At 43.4% G+C, this 12675-nt stretch overlaps 1 long non-coding RNA gene across 1 annotated transcript; it reads right to left on the bottom strand.

Moving 5' to 3' along the window:
* Window positions 1-759: 759 nt before the first annotated feature.
* On the bottom strand, window positions 760-8538 carry LOC112081342 (uncharacterized). The gene is made up of 3 exons (XR_002896472.2): window positions 8191-8538; window positions 7577-7932; window positions 760-1190 (listed from the first exon to the last, which is right to left on the bottom strand). It is a non-coding gene; the product is annotated as an uncharacterized lncRNA (long non-coding RNA).
* Between the last annotated feature and the right edge of the window lie 4137 nt (window positions 8539-12675).

Raw genomic sequence — 12675 nt, 5'->3', positions numbered from 1 at the left:
TCACAACTAATGCCTGTTCACTTGGGCAGGGCCACTGAGTCAGCATAGTTCACTTATGAAAACAATTCACTCATTTAGAAGCTAAAATTACATTTAAACTTTTCACAAATAGTTTCATATTTAAACATTTAAATTGCACAACAATTCCATGTGAATCTGATAACTAGAATGTGTAGACTTTCCGAGATACAGTTTATGCCGTCCTATCATCAGTAATAATGTCTCAGACGACATTTGATCTGACATCATATTCTTTAAGTTCCAACAGATACTTTCAACTGGTTGGATTACCTAAAGATTGTTCTTTTCCCCAATCTTTTGATGTTACAATGCTCTCCCTATGTTAACAAAAGGGCTTTCCAAGAGTCCAGTCTGTAGAGTGGAGAGAAAAAGTAGGAAAGGTATTTATGGGGGGGTCATAAACCTCCCCCAACAGGGTAACGTCAGGACAACCGTAATATGAGATTTGTATGTAAAACATTTACATTTGACATTTTAGACATTATGAAGATGCTCTTATACAGAGCGAAGTCCATTCATCTTAAGATACTGTAGCTAGGTGAGACAACCACATATCACAGTCAAATAAAGATACAAACATTCCATTCCTGCTAAACAATGGATACATAGCGTTTTGCAAAATAACACATTTTCAAACACATAAAAAATCTATGAATAAAAAAATCTGAGAACTAATATTTTATGAAGGTAACCATAAGCAATAATTCTTGATGAAAAAAAATAAATAAACTCTTCACGTATACCCATACCTCTAATGAAAACAACATATTAAATTGAATGCGCAGTGCACACTCAAGGAGGTTGCTACTACCCCTCACAGATAAAGTAYCGAGTGGACATACAGTCCTGATCACTCCACTTAAAATCTCCCTTCTTCGTCGCCACGGCACCACAGTGGTTGGACAGAGGCTGTTGAGGCTGTCTGTACCCCTCCCAGTTACTCCACCGCACTGGCATCCCATTGGTCCAGAGCCAAAACCCAAAGAGACGGCTCTGCCTTAGACCKACCCACACAGGACCAGGTACAGGTTTCACACTACAACTCAGTTTCTGCTCAACAATCTTGTGGTCAGCCTCAGACTCCAACCTAAGCAGTCCGTGGTAATTCTTATTGCAGTAGTCCAGAGCTTGCTCCCAGGTCTTTGTTTCATTGATTAGGTGGAATGATTCTGAAAGAAACGGACGCACAAAGTTGATTTGTTGAAAAATCAGAAGAGCTGTTAATAATAATAATTAAGATGGCCAATTTATAATTCTCTGTCTAACAATTCCCGAAAATAATGATAGTTTTCAGGGATTATCGTCATGGCTGAGTAAATCCCCCCTCAAGGTGACACCAAAAATACTTTCAAAGATCTTCATTGGACTCTGAACAAATTGCGTTAACAAAAATAATTTGAGGACCGTGCTCCCGAATTATTGCCAACACATTCAAGGTTTAACCACTGCTAATCAAATTTAATCAAATTGTATTGGTCACATACACATATTTAGCAGAAGTTTTGCTGGTGTTTGGCGAAATGCTTGTGTTCATAGATCCAACAGTGCAGTAGTATCTAACAATTCACAACAATACACACAAATCTCAAACTAAAAGAATGGAATTAAGAAATATATAAATATTCGGACGAGCAATGTCTGATTGGCATTGACTTAAACAGTAGTTTACAGTATATACTGTACATATAAGATGAGTAAAGCAGTATGTAAAAAATATTTAAACATGATTAAAATGACTAGTGTTCCGTTATTAAAGTGGAAAGTGATTCAAAGTCTATGACTTGTATATAGGGCAGCAGCCTCTAAGGTGCAGGGTTGCGTATCCGGATGGAAGCCGGCTAGTGATAGCTTTTTAACAGTATGATAGCCTTAAGATAGAAGCTGTTTTTCAGTCTCTCGGTACCAGCTTTGATGCACCTGTACTGACCTCGCCTTCTGTACCTGTACTGACCTCGCTCCTTGACTTTTTCAAAATGTTGATACATTTCAGCCTTATTCTAAAATGGATAAAAATAACTATTTTTGCTAATTGATTAAAAATAAAAAACAGAAATACGATATATTTTTTATTTTTTTATTTAAATTTTAAATTTTATCCCCTTTTCTCCCCAATTTTCATGGTATCCAATCGCTAGTAATTACTATCTTGTCTCATCGCTACAACTCCCGTACGGGCTCGGGAGAGACGAAGGTCGAAAGCCATGCGTCCTCCGAAGCACAACCCAACCAAGCCGCACTGCTTCTTTAACACAGCGCGCCTCCAACCCGGAAGCCAGCCGCACCAATGTGTCGGAGGAAACACCGTGCACCCGCACCCCTCGGTTAGCGCACACTGCGCCCGGCCCGCCACAGGAGTCGCTGGAGCGCGATGAGACAAGGATATCCCTACCGGCCAAACCCTCCCTAAACCGGACGACGCTAAGCCAATTGTGCGTCGCCCCACGGACCTCCCGGTCGCGGCCGGCTGCGACAGAGCCTGGGCGCGAACCCAGAGACTCTGGTGGCGCAGCTAGCACTGCGATGCAGTGGCCTCCATAATGCAGTGGCCTCCATAATTCTTAAATGGAAGAAATTTGAAACCACCAAGACTCTTCCTAGAGCTGGCTGGCAGGACAAACTGAGCAATCAGGGGAGAAGGGCCTTGGTCAGGGAGGTTACCAAGCACGCAATGGTCACTCTGACAGAGCTCTAGAGTTCCTCTGTGGAGATGGGAGAACCTTCCAGAAGGACAACCATCGCTGCAGAACTCCACCAATCAGGCGTAGAGTGACCAGACGGAAGCCACTCCTCAGTAAAAAGGCACATGACATCCCACTTGGAGTTGCCCAAAAGGCACCTAAAGAGAAACAAGATTCCCTGGTCTGATGAAACCAAGATTTAACTATTTGGCCTGATTGCCAAGCATCACGTCTGGAAGAAACCTGGCACCATCCCTACGGTGAAGCATGGTGGTGACAGCATCATGCAGTAGGGATTTTTTTCAGTGGCAAGGAGTGGGAGACTAATCAAGATCGAGGCAAAGATGAACGGAGCAAAGCACTGAGAGATCATTGATGAAAACCTGCTCCAGAGCACTCAGGACCTCAGACTGGGGAAGGGGGGTTACCTTCCAACAGGACAACGACCCTAAGCACACAGCCAAGACAACGCAGGAGTGGAGTGGCTTCGAAAAATAGCTGTGCAGCAACGCTCCCCATCCAACCTGACAGAGCTTGAGAGGATCTGCAGAGAAGAATGGGAGAAACTTCCCAAATACAGGTGTTCCCAAAAACTCCTCAAATACAGGTGGAGCGTCATACCCAAGAAGACTTGAGGCTGTAATCGCTGTCCAAGGTGCTTCAACAAAGTACGGAATAAAGGGTCTGAATACTTTTGTAAATCTGATATATATATWTTTTTTWATAATTAATTAGCAAACATTTCTGAAAACGTGTTTTTGCTTTGTCATTATTTGGTATTGTTTCTAGATTGATGAGGGGAAAAAATAACGATTTAATCCATTTTAGAATAAGCCTGTAAACTAACAAAATGTGGAAAAAGTTAAGGGGTCTGAATACTTTCTGAAGGCACTGTAGCTATTCCTCTTGTTTAGATGAGATAGGGCAGTGTGCAGTGCGATGGCGATTGCATCAGCTTTGGATCTATTGGGGCGGTATGCAAATTGAAACGGGTCTTGGGTATCAGGTAAGGTGGAGGTGAAATGACCCCTAACTTGCCTCTCAAAGCACCTTATGAGGACAGAAGTTAGTGCTATGGGGCGATAGTCATTTAGTTCAGTTACCTTTGCATTCTTGGGTACAGGAAGAATGGTTGACATTTTGAAGCAAGTGGGGACAGCAGACTGGACTAGGGAGAGATTGAATATGTCCTTAATCACTCCAGACAGCTGGTCTGCGCATGCTCTGAGGAAGCGGCTATGGTTGTTGTTTGGGCCGCCATCCTTGAGACGGTTATCACTCTTAAATGTCTTACTCATGTCGGCTACAGAGAACGAGAGCCAACAGTCCTCGGGAGCGGGCCGCGTCGGTGGCACTGTGTTATCCTCAAAGCAGTATAAGGCCCTCTCTCAACTTCAAATCTGACCACGACTCCATTTTGCTTCTCCATGCCTACAAACAAAGACTCAAGAGGGAAGTTCCGGTGGTCAGGTCTGTACAGCGTTGGTCCGACCGATCAGAATCCATGCTCAAAGACTGTTTGCATCACGTGGACTGGCATACAAAGTTTGGACACACTTACTCATTCAAGGGTTTTTCTTTATTTGTACTATTTTCTATATTGTAGAAGACATCAAAACAATGATATAACACATATGGAATCATGTCGTAACCAAAAATGTGTTACACAAATCAAAATATATTTTAGATTTTAGATTCTTCAAAGTAGCCCCCCTTTTCCTGGATGACAGCTTTGCACACTCTTGGCATTTTCTCTACCAGCTTCACCTGGAATGCTTTTCCAACAGTCTTGAAGGAGTTCCCACGTATGCTGATTGTGGAGGCCAGGTCATCTGATGCAGCATTCCATCACTCTCTTTCTTGATCAAATAGCCCTTACATGCCCTGGAGGTGTGTTTTGGGTCATTGTCCTGTTGAAAAACAAATGATAGTCCCACTAAGCGCAAACCAGTTGGGATGGCGTATCGCTGCAGAATGCTGTTGTAGCCATGCTGGTTAAGTTTTCCTTGAATTCTAAATAAATCACTGACAGTGTCACCAGCAAAGCACCCCCACATCATCACACCTCCTCCTCCATGCTTCAGGGTGGGAACCACACATGCGTAAATCATCTGTTCACCAACTCTGCATTTCAAATTTGGGCTCATCAGACCAAAGTACAGGTTTCCACCGGTCTAATGTCCATTGCTCGTGTTTCTTGGCCCAAGCAAGTCTCTTTTTCTAATTGGACCATGAAGGCCTGATTCATGCAGTCTCCTCTGAAGAGTTGATGTTGAGAGATGTCTGTTACTTGAAATCTGTGAAGCATTTAATTGGGCTGCAATTTCTGAAGCTGGTAACTCTAATGAACTTATCCTCTTTAGCAGAGGTAACTCTGGGTCTTCCTTTCCTGTGGCGGTCCTCATGAGAGCCAGTTTCATCATAGCGCTTGATGGTTTTTGCGACAGCACTTGAAGAAACTTTCAAAGTTCTTGAAATGTTCCTTATTTACTGACCTTCATGACTTAAAGTAATGTTGGACTGTCGAAAAGACCTCATGAAGCTGGTTGATAGAATGCCAAGAGTGTGCAAAGCTGTCTTCAAGGCAAAGGATGGCTACTTAGAAGAATCTCAAATATAAAATATATTTTGATTTGTTTAACACTTTTGTGGTTACTACATGATTCCATATGTGTCATTTCATAGTTTTGATGTCTTCACTATTATTCTACAATGTAGAAAATAGTAGAAATAAAGAAAAACACAATGAGTAGGTGTGTCCAAACTCTTGACTGGTACTGTATGTTCCGGGTCACCTCTGAGGATAACATTGATGAATACACCAACTCTGTCACCGGATTCATCAAACAATGCATAGATGATGTGATTCCCATAGTCGTTCAAAATGGACTTGAATCAATAAACGTGGATTGATGGCAGCCTTGTCAGGCAACTGAATGAGAGAGATGTTGCTTATAAAAACGTCAAGGTGACCAGGGAGAATAGAGTGGATAAACAGTAGAACTACGCAGATGAATCAAGATGGCGAAACACAAGTATAGGGAAAAATTGGAGGAGCAATTCAGCGGGTCGGACACGAGGCCTATGTCTCAGCGGCTCCTGACGATCACGGATTACAAAAAGAAAGCAAATGACGCAATCACCATTGCACTGCCCTTACCAATCTCGACAAAAGGAATGCATATGTGAGGATGCTGTTCATCTATTACAGCTCGGCCTTCAATGCCATAGTGCCCTCTAAGCACACCACAAAGCTCATGGCCTGGGGTCTGAACTCCTCCCTATGCCACTGGGTCCTGGACTTCCTGACGGGCTGTCCCCAAGTGGTGAAGGTAGGCATACCTCCTCAACACTGATTCTCAACGCGGGGGCCCCACAAGGGTACGTCCTCAGTCCCCTCCTGTACTCCCTGTATACCCACGACTGCATGGCATCACACAGTTCCAACTCTACCATCAAGTTCGCTGATGATATGAAAGTAGTAGACCTGATTACCAATGAGACGGCCTACAGGCAGGAGGTTGACACTCTGATGGCATGGTGCCAGGTAACCAACCTCAATGTCAACAATGCAAAGGAGCTGATTGTGGACCCTCAGGAGGAACCAGGCTGGGTACGCCCCCAAACTCATCCCCCAACCTCATCAATGGGGCCGCCTTATAGACGGTCAATAACTTTAAATTCCTCTGCGTGCACATCTCCAAGGAGCTGAAATGCTAAAATCACATGGACACCTTGTTGAAGAATGCACGACAGCGACTCTTCAACCTCAGGATGCTGAAGAAATGTGGCCTGTCCCCGAGGACCCTCACAGTGTTCTACAAGAGCACCATCGAGAGCATACTATAGCCTGGTATGGCAACTCCATCGCCGCGGATCGCAAGGTGCTACAGAGAGTGGTACGCTCAGCCAAACGTACCATTGGGTGCACACTGCCTGCCCTCCAGGACACATACAAAAGCCATGGCCTGTTCTCCCCTCTTCCATCACGCTGACGCAGGCAGTACAGGAGCGTCATGGCAAAAACTGGAAGACTGGCCAGGAGCTTCCACCACGAGACCATCAGGCTACTGAATAGCCACCACTAGTCAGCTACCTGCTACCTGCTCTCCACCACTAGTCAGCTACCTGCTACCTGCTCTCCACCACTAGTCAGCTACCTGCTACCTGCTCTCCACCATAGTCCAGCTACCTGCTACCTGTCTCTCACCACTAGTCAGCTACCTGCTACTCTGCTCTCCACCACTAGTCAGCTACCTGCTACCTGCTGCTCCACCACTAGTCAGCTACCTGCTACCTGCTCTCCACCACTAGTCAGCTACCTGCTACCTGCTCTCCACCACTAGTCAGCTACTGCTACCTGCTCTCCACCACTAGTCAGCTACTGCTACCTGCCTCTCCACCACTAGTCAGCTACCTGTTACCTGCTTCCACCACTAGTCAGCTACCTGCTACTGCTCTCCCACATAGTCAGCTACCTGTTACCTGCTCTCCACCACTAGTCAGCTTACCTGCTCTCTCACCCTGCCCCTGGACTTCCTATCCCCCTCACTGGTACCCTACGGACATTTTCTTCTCCCCACATCAATGGACATCTTACCCTGCCCCCACCCCACTGGACATTATCATGCTGAATAGCCACCACTAGTCAGCTACCCCCCCCCCCCCACCTGCTGAGATTTACCCTGCCCCCCCCAAATGGACATTTAACATTGTTAAATGTTCATATATATATATTTTATTCCGATTTAATTTTGTTTTTATTCACTTTGACCTGCATTTTTGTTGGAGCTCGGAGCTTAAGATTTGAATGACATCTGCAACCCTGTACGTGTGACTATTACACTTCTAATCTAACATTGACTATGACAACTTACCCTTAGAGCAGAAAGTGTACGTGTCTTCATTTCCCGGCGGTACAGTCAGCATACCGGTTAGCATCAGCACTGGTACAGCTTCTCCTGGCTTCTGGATAGTAGTAGATATCTGAACTAAGTTTAATTTGAGCCAGTTTCTGTAGGCTGATCTCCCTCCATCGCCCCATTCCCAGTCATCATACAGCAGGCGATCCAGTAAGGAGTAGTACTGTTTCTCCTTTATTCTTCACCTCCTCCTTCTCTCCTCGTTCGTGATGCTGACCAGGTCAGTATAATTCTCTCTGCAGTAACTCTGAGCATCATACCAGGTCTTCATCTCCGTCACCAGAGTGTATTAAGGGTTGGATCACGGACCCCTAAAACACACACACACACACACACACACCACACACACACACACACACACACACACACACACACACACACACACACACACACCACACACACACACACACACACACACACACACACACACACACACACACACACACACACACACACCACACACACACACACACACACACACACGGAATGGACACCCACTCTACACCACATATACATAATAGTACTACTACTACTACTAATAATAATAATAATAATAAGCAATGACCTACATTTTTTATAACACATGAAGTTTTCCTCTTGAAAACATATCTCCCATGTTACATTAGGGTTGATTGCTACACAGTTTGGATTTGTGTAATTAGGAGGTGACCATGCAGTGTCATTAACAGGGTCTCCATTAGACCACACCAGACTGGGCTGTGTGCGATGCAGACCTATCCAGGCACGATCGATGTTGTCAGATGTCATTAACTGTATCAGCTGCTCGTAATCCTCCTGGTTGTACACAGTGACTGGATCAGAAGAGCTCTTCTGGCAGTTCGTCTGTGCTTCTGTCGAATTGACCTTCGTCTCACTGAGGGTGAACTGTCTGAGGCGGCTGAGTCTGACTATGCAGAAGCCACCTGAAGACAGAAACAATTTGATTAAGTTCAACGTTAGCGTGCACATGACCAACAAAAGAAGCATACATTATAAGAGGTTTACTTCCTGGTTTATGATGTTATACATGTAGCTATGAAATATGTTGTTGTTGACGGGGTTAACTAGATTGTTGTTCACTGTGAACAATCAGCAACAACAATGTATCGTTCCTGTGTTAGAGTAGGTTGAGAGAATCCTTACCGGCACAGATTAGGAGAAGCAGAGGTGTCATGTCCATGGTGACAGCAGGGTCGGGAGAGACAGAGGAAAGATGATGGGTTGGTGTCCTGTATGAGGATATGTGTCAAATGTATGAGTTTGCATCCATGACACTTTGATCATTAGTATTTTCAATCAAGATCAGAACACGGCAACACTTTCAAAGTTCCTAATTCCAATTCCAAAAATTCTCCTTCTCAACATTATCAATATAAAATTATGAAATCAAGTTCCCAATCTAGCTGTAGCTAGAAAATGTACTATAATGTTGTCCTTTTGTGTTATATGTATTTAGTAACCTCACAAACTGGTCCAGTGTTATCAATAGCTAAGATACATTTACGTTATGTTTATTTTACCTGCGGTAGTGTGTGTAGATATGACTGGATTTGGTCTGTGTAGTATGATGGGGTCTGATCCTCCAGACTGAAGTGTAGTGGGAACCCAGATATATATACACGACTGAAATAGTATTCTAAGACTTGGTCTGCCTACCTATATACATATTCATAATGCAAATCCTGGAAAGACTGATGATTGGCATGTTTACTTTACATTGCAAAACATCGGGACTATTTTAGGCAAAACAGTACGGTAACCACAAATGGCACACAGCCTATACATTATCCATCCCCCTCACCTCTCAATGAGACAGAAGGGGAGTATTGTTCTTCTGTTGAATTGCATCTCCCGACCCCTCCTGTCTCAGCCTCCAGTATTTATGCTGCAATAGTTTTTATGTTCGGGGGCTAGGGTCAGTCTATTATGTCTGGAGTATTTCTCGTGTCTTATCCGGTGTCCTGTGTGAATTTAAGTACGCTCCCTCTAATTCTCTCTCTCACCCTCTCCCTCCCGGAGGAGCTGAGCACTAGGACCATGCCTCAGGACTACCTGGCCTGATGACTCCTTGCTGTCCCCAGTCCACCTGGTCGTGCTGCTGCTCCAGTTTCAACTGTTCTGCCTGGGGCTATGGAACCCTGACCTGTTCACAGGATGTGCTACCTCATCCCGGACCTGCTGTTTTCAACTCTGAATGCTCGGCTATGAAAAGCCAACTGACATTTACTCCTGAGGTGCTGACCTGTTGCACCCTCTACAACCACTGTGATTAMTATTTTTTGACCCTGCTGGTCATCTATGAACGTTTGAACATCTTGGCCATGTACTGTTATAATCTCAACCCGGCACAGCCAGAAGAGGACTGGCCACCCCTCAGAGCCTAGTTCCTCTCTCGGTTTCTTCCTAGATTCTGACTTTCTAGAGAGTTTTTCCTAGCCACCTCGCTTCTACATCTGCGTTGCTTGCTGTTTGGAGTTTTAGGCTGGGTTTCTGTATAGCACTTTGTGACATCGGCTGATGTAAAAAGGTCTTTAGAAATACATTTGGTTGATTGATTGATTGATTGATTGTATCTAATATAGAAAAGGAGTTAGGCCCCGTGCACTGATGTACAACACATTTGACGCAACAATTGTGATTCAGCGGATACTTATGTGACACAACACAGAGTTTGTCTGCACAAACGGATACACCGTGTGGACATCTTGTTTGTGTGTGTTAAAAGGAAGACTACATAAGCTCTTTCTCATGTTTTGTTAGAACAGAAATAAATGAAGAGAAACAATAGACATCAAGTAGCCTACAGAGGTAAACACAAGCTCAGTATTTCCATTATACTCACAACATCCATTAAATAAAATAAAGTCATTTTGTGTTATGTAGTTCCGTAGTCATCTTTAACATGCTTGATACTGTTCATGAAATGTATAAAGATACATATTTAGTAAGGTATTTACTGTTTTAGAGGAGAAAGAAGGCTTAACTCACTTTATGTGAACAACCCATAGTTACAGTGGAGTGGAATATAAAATAGTGATGACTATAAAATACTATAATTAAAATGAATTCCATCATATTGTTTGAAACCGTGTCAAATATCTGAAGTATCACACACATGAAGATTAAAATGAAGATTATGGATAACAAATTACATTAATAATGGCAAGTTATATTGTACAGTATCACTCACCATGAGCTTAAACAATTTGAAGATTGGAAGATTTTTTTTTTTTTTAAACATTGGCAATGCCTAAATACAACATGTCGATCAAAACATGTAGAATTATTCCACCATTTCAGTGTCTTTTGAGAAGTGTAACATAATTTTAAAAACTTTGAATTTCACCTAATTTAATGTTCAACTTCATAAAATCCATGTTTTCCCATCTCAAGAGATTAAATAAACAAAATGACTGTAGTAAGTGACTATTAAAGGCCCAGTGCAGCCGATTTATATAAATATAATAATTTATGACTTGTTGGATATCTTAACGCTGTCTGGATTCCGATAGAAATTACACATCACTTTACAAGCCAGCGTAATGTGACTTGCAGGCCTGATGTGGCCTGTAAACCATGAGATTCCTAACACCACTGTGTTAGGGTATAACCAGGGACAAAAAAAAAAGCTCTTATGATACATGTAATGTATTGTCATAAATAATAATATTTTAAAGGCCAATAAGTAGTAATGGGAAACTGAGGCGTACCTCTTCGCCGCTTTCATCAAATTGTGCTGAAAAACTGTCAATTACTCAAGCTTTATTATCTGTTCACAATGCACATTAGTGACATCTAGTGGTCAGCAATAAATAGCAGCATGTGATTATTAGATGTAAAAAAAAATCTGTTTTCCTCAAAACTCCGTGGCGCAGCAGTAAGTAGTTGGCCTTAGTAACCTATAATCAGTTTGAATACCCATTACGCATCATGCTTTCCTTTTTTGCCTTTACTAGTTTAATATTTTTCAAAAACTGAATCTGTAGCATTATTTAGGAGGCTTAAGACAGAAGCTTATACTATACTAAATAAAACAAATTATTTGAACAATAGTGCAAAACGCGTGTGAAGTCCGAAGGTTACGTATGTAACCACGGTTATGTGAGCTATTGGATCACACCAATATGGATACATTCCTAGTAATAATTTCATATTAGTCCCGTGTACCAGGGAGTGCTGTGGCTGACCCCCTTAAATAGCTGCCGCCGCACTACTTCCACCTTGTGTCCTTTTCGAGGCGCCATAGATCACCGACAAAGAGGATTGGAGTGATCCAGTAGCTCACATAACCGTGGTTACATACGTAACCTTCGCTATTTAGCACTATATTGGATCACTCCAATATGYCATCACAATACTAGATGAATCGATGATCTAGGTAAGGGCCAGACAAAGAGCAAAGTCCCGTAGGACTGAGCTCAGGGCAGTGATAGTTGCTATGTCCCTCCATTCCCACTCAGGGAAGRGGAGACAACCCCCAGCATAGCTGTTCTGACCTCATTGGCAGGGGCAACAATGACTTGATAGTACCTAGAAAAAGGTGCTAGACGATGCCCAACTGACAGAGGCAAAGTGCACACGATGTAGCTACTCCTCTAGTAGAATATGCCACTACAGCAGAAGGCTGTAGCATGCCACTACAGCAGAAAGCACCGATATGCTGTAGTAAGTGTCCACAGTACAATGTCAAAAGTCTTTGTATCAATAGGCTCCGGCTCAGAACTCTCTCACCATAGCAAATGAATAGCCGATCAGACTGTCATATTGCCTGTGTGTAATGTAAGTGTCCAAGGCCCTGACCCGGGCAGAGCACACTTGGGGGGAAAAACACCCAGCTCACCCGCAGCCGCGGGACAAATGTAAGGGCCGGTTCACGTCTGTCAAACAGGACATTCGGCAAAAATGAGAGGTTAAGATGGAGGGTGCTCACTGAAAAGGCATGAAGTTTACTCACCCTCTTAGTGGTAGTAGCCAACASCAATACCACCTTCATGAATAGGTGCTTCAAAGTCATCAACTCTAAGGACGGCTTAGCAAGTGCTGACAGCACCACG

Source organism: Salvelinus sp. IW2-2015, linkage group LG3, assembly GCF_002910315.2.
Source record: "Salvelinus sp. IW2-2015 linkage group LG3, ASM291031v2, whole genome shotgun sequence".
NCBI lineage: Eukaryota > Metazoa > Chordata > Actinopteri > Salmoniformes > Salmonidae > Salvelinus > Salvelinus sp. IW2-2015.
This window is presented reverse-complemented; position numbering and strand designations above follow the sequence as displayed.